General features: G+C 32.5%; 1 long non-coding RNA gene across 1 annotated transcript; it reads left to right on the plus strand.

The window, feature by feature from the left end:
• The first annotated feature begins 83 nt into the window (after nt 1-83).
• LOC115383942 (uncharacterized) lies at nt 84-3266 on the plus strand. Its single transcript, XR_003930771.1, has 3 exons — nt 84-980; nt 2427-2541; nt 2607-3266. It is a non-coding gene; the product is annotated as an uncharacterized LOC115383942 (long non-coding RNA).
• The last annotated feature ends 1871 nt before the right edge of the window (nt 3267-5137 follow it).

Genomic DNA, 5137 nt, shown 5'->3' on the forward strand with positions numbered 1-5137 from the left:
TGGTCACCTCCCATTTGCAAAGTAATACGTAGTAAACTTATAGGTAAGGTCAATAGGTAAGGCTGAGGATCGCTGAACAGTAAGTCATAAGTTCAAATCCCGTGTTTCACCGGACTGTAATGAAATGCTGAAATGACTCAAAGAATATGCCTGAATCTCAGACTGCAAGCCCAGTGGTTGGAGCGTGGTCAATTTAATTTTTAATTTTATGCACTTTTGCTGCAGTAGCTCAGTTTAACTAAAACCAACTCTGCATTGGAGGTGGGCACGACGTCAGATTCGGACCTCCATATGACGTCCAAAAAAGACGTAATGAAAACTTTCAATCTGCACCTACAGCAGACCTGATTTGGAGGTCAAAAAATTACGTCGATTAGAGGTTATTTCAACGTCACATTGCGCAGTGGGTTGTTGCTCCTCATCGCATTTTGTCTCATTGAGTTTGTTGTTGTTTTGTGTTTCTTTATACTTGTTAGTCATTCATGACAAAAAGAAATTCGTTATAGGTACTAGTTACTTCTTCAGAAAAGTAAGTTATGTTATTATAAAAGTAACTAATTGCTTGAAAAAGTAAGTTTTGAAAAATTTCTTTTAGGTATGTCAAATAATTTTTGATCCCCTGGTAATGGAACTTTAAGAAGCATTTTCAATTATTGTTGATAAAACTGAACATTTGATTATATTATTATTATTATTATTATTATTATTATTATTATTATTATTATTATTATTAATGATAATAATGATAATAATAAAAAGTAATAATAATAATAATAATAATAATAATAAATAAGCAGTGAACTTGATAAGTTCTGTGATCTTTTTCCACTCTGAGTGATTCCTGATGTTTGAACTCAGTAACCTCCTGCTTCTTTCTTCTTCTTTTATTTTGGTGAATCTCATGGGCCGCTGCTATTCTGGAAGTGAGATCACAGCTTTCACTCCAATCTGAAGCCGTGATCACCGTCCGTCACCATCATGTGAAGACCGCACTGGAACAACTGCAACAACTTCCAAAGAAATGATGCAATTAATCCTGATGAATTAAAGAAATGATGCAATTAATCCTGATGAATTAAAGAAATGATGCAATTAATCCTGATTAACTTAAGAAATGATGCAATTAATCCTAATTAACTGAAGGAATGATGCAATTAATTGTGATTAATTAAAGAAATGATGAAATTAATCCTGATAAATAAAGAAACGATGCAATTAATCATGAATAACTGAACAAATGATGCAATTAATCCTGATTAATTAAATAAATGATGCAATTCATCCTGATTAACTAAAGAAATTATGCAATTAATCCTGATTAACTAAAGAAATTATGCAATTAATCCTGATGAATTAAAGAAAAATGCAATTGATCCGGATTAACTAAACGAATGATGCAATTAGTCCTGATTAATTAAAGAAATGATGCAATTGATCCTGATTAGCTAAACGATGCAATTAATCCTGATTAATTAAAGAAATGTTGCAATTAATCCTGATTAACTAAAGAAATGATGCAATTAATCCTGATTAACTGAAGAAATGATGCAATTCATCCTGATCAAATAAAGAAATGATGCAACTAATCCTGATGAATTAAAGAAATGATGCAATTAATCCTAATAAATTAAAGAAATGATGCAATTAATCCTGATGAATTAAAGAAATGATGCAATTCATCCTGATTAAGTGAACAAATGATGCAATTAATCCTGATTAACTAAAGAAATGATGCAATTCATCCTGATTAACTGAACAAATGATGCAATTAATTGTGAATAAACAAATGATGCAATTAATCCTATCTAATTGAAGAAATCATGCAATCAATCCTGATTAATAAAATAAATTATACAATTAATCCTGATTAACTGAACAAATGATGCAACTGATCTGGATTAATTAAAGAAATGATTGAATTAATTCTGATTAACAAAAACAAATATCCAGTTAGTAATTATTAAAGAATTATTGTGATAAATTGTGATTAACTATGAAAACTATGTAATTAATCATCATGAACCAAACAAATAATGCAATCAATCATGATTAACTACGGAAACAATGTGATTAATCCTTATAAACCAAAGAAATAGTGCAACTAATTGTGATCAACTATGGAAATGATGTGATTAATCATGATGAACCAAAGACATAGTGCAATTTATTGTGATTAACTATAGAAAAAATGTGATTAATCATGACAAACCAAAGAAATAATGCAAATAATTGTGATTAAGCTATGGAAGTGATGTGACTGTATTTGGGCCACATGTTTTACAGTGTATGTTGTTTATCTTGTGTTTAATCAACAATCATTGAACATTTTCTTCCATTTCTTCATCAAAACCTTTATTTTGACACTTATTTTTATTTATTGTTGATATTTTGTATTTGGACAAACCTTTTTTTTTTTTTTTTAACAGTGTAATCCAGGAGGATTAAAGGCTCTCAATGTAAACAGCACTGAGAAGAAGGAGAATCCACCTCTCGCCCGGCTGCTGCCGCCGTGCCTCTGAGCATCATTCCTCTGCTGCAGCTGTGAGAAGACTGGCGTCAGTCCCACCTTATCTTTATTTTTTAATTTTTTTTTTTTTTTCCCGCAGATTTTCTATTTCCAACTCAATTAACGCCCGAGAGCGAAACACCAAGGATGAGCATCACACCTGCTGCCTGGCACTGCTGCAGAGGGGGAATCAAACTCGCACAATTTGAAATATTAGCTCTTCAGGAAGATGAAGACACAAGAAGGACTTGTGATGAATTAATGAAGGGATGACTGATTTTTTTTTTCATGATGAATCACACTTTTTTTAAGATTGAAAACTGCATTTTTAACATTGCATTAATTTGCTTTTATTTTGAAGCAAAAAATACGATGGAAAAAAAATAAATGAAAATGTGATTATATGGTGATGTGATTAAGAAAATAATGCAAACCGGAGGAAACCCATCCAGACACGGGGAGGAACATGCAAACTGCACACAGAAAGCACGGTCCAGGGAATCAAACCTGTGACCTGCTTGCTGTGAAGCAAGAGCGCTAACCACTCCTCCGCCGTGAAGCCACAAAAAGAAAAACCACGATCATGATTTTAAAAAAGTGATGAGAGGAGATCGGGACTGTGGACTGTGGTAGAGTAAAAAAATCATTTTTGATGATTTTCACTTTATTTGAAGGTAAGGCCATCCATGAGTGAAAATTGGAAAAAAAAATTTTTTTTTGATAATTTTCACTTTATTTTGAAATTAAGGCTACAGTAAGACCATCCTTGAGTGAATATTGAATTTTTTAATTGATAATTTTCACTTTATTTTGAAGGTAAGTGAAAATTGAAAAAAAAAACAATTTTTTCTCTTTCTTTTGAAGGTAAGGTTTTAAGACCATCCATGAGTGAAATAAAAAAAAAAAGTTTGATAATTTTCATTTTTTTTAAGGAAAGACCATCCATGAGTGAAAATTGAAAACTTTTTTGAAAAAATTTTCACTTGATTTTGAAAGTAACAAGGCTATAGTAAGACCATCCAAGAGTAAAAATTGAAAAAAAAAAATGTTTTTGCCAATTTTTGCTTTATTTTGAAGGTAACAGCATCCATGAGTGAAATTTGATATATATATATATATATATATATATATATATATATATATATATATATATATAGGGATGTGCGAGTACCGATACCAGGTATCGGTATCGGGCCGATACTGGCCTTATTTCAAGGTATCGGGTACTCGTGAAGGCTACCGATGCCAGCCGCCGATACTCACGGCAAGAAAACCCCACGCGTAGTAAGCCCTCCTCACCAGCAGTTGGCGGTAGTGCAACCAAATGGGATGCAAGCTGCCGACAAACATGAAAGAGGAAGAAGCTCCTCTCTGGGAGTCGCTGACAGGGCTGCATGCAGCGGGCTGACTTCTCCATGAGTCTCATCCAGAGCAGAGACAACAGGATGAATCCAGAACGGCTGCTCGTCTCACCAAAACTCCGCCGGTGTGAAAATTCTTTTATACAAATGAAAACGAGCCGAGCTTTGCAGAATGCTAACTCTGCAATGCTAAAATTGCTAAAGGAGGTGCGCGATGTTGTTCATTTACCACTAGTAATTTGTTTAAACACCTCAGGGCGAAGCTTGTGGACGAGAGTCTGACGCTGTTGTGCTGGAAAAAAGAAAACTCCGGCAGCAACTCGACGGCAAACTCTGCAGAAGACCGAGAAACTGAAGAGCAGCGATCCGAGAGCAGCACAAATAACACGAGCAACTCTTTAAACTCAGGGGTTTTTCTATCTTTGACTTTAGTTCATAAAAAAATCATTAAAATTAGTACATTTAAAAACCTTAGTTTATGTAAAGTGTAAAACTCAGAGAAATTGTTTTATCTTGCACTTAATTTCATTTAAATAAGTGCAAACTCAGAGTTGCTTGTTTTATTTTTCAGACTATTATTTTGGACTTAAACGTAGTGGCTGGGCTGCCTTTTTATTGGAAATAAAATTCATTTTCAAAAATAATCTCATTGCATTATTTTACATTTTATGTATATAAAGTATCGGTATGCAAGTATCGGTATCGGTGAGTACTGAAGATGAAGTACTCGTACTTGGTATCGATCTGAAAAAAAGTGGTATCGCACATCCCTATATATATATATATATATATATATATATATATATATATATATATATATATATATATATATATACTTTTTTCAATTTATTTTGAAGGTAAGGCAGGTGTGAGAAGAATGGGGTCAGTTCCACGTCACATTTATTTTTTCTTTATTTTATATTTTATTTTTTTTCAGCAGATTTTCTATTTCCAACTCAATTAATTGAGAATTAATTGAGTTGATAATTTTCACTTTATTTTAAAAGTGAGGCTTTAGTAAGACCACCCATGAATGAAAATTGAAAAAAAAAGTTTGATAATTTCCATTTTATTTTGAAGGAAAGGCTATAGTAAGGCCATCCATGAGTGAAAATTTTTTAAAAAATCTTTTCTTAAAATTATCTCTTTATTTTGAAGGTAAGGCTAGACCATCGTGAAGCAGGTTAGTTTTACCCTACTGATGATGTGTTGTTGCAATAGTAATCCTTACCTTCAAAATCAAGTGAAAATTATCAAAATAAATTTTTCG

Source organism: Salarias fasciatus, assembly GCF_902148845.1.
Source record: "Salarias fasciatus chromosome 23 unlocalized genomic scaffold, fSalaFa1.1 super_scaffold_20, whole genome shotgun sequence".
In the NCBI taxonomy this organism is placed as follows: Eukaryota; Metazoa; Chordata; class Actinopteri; order Blenniiformes; family Blenniidae; genus Salarias; species Salarias fasciatus.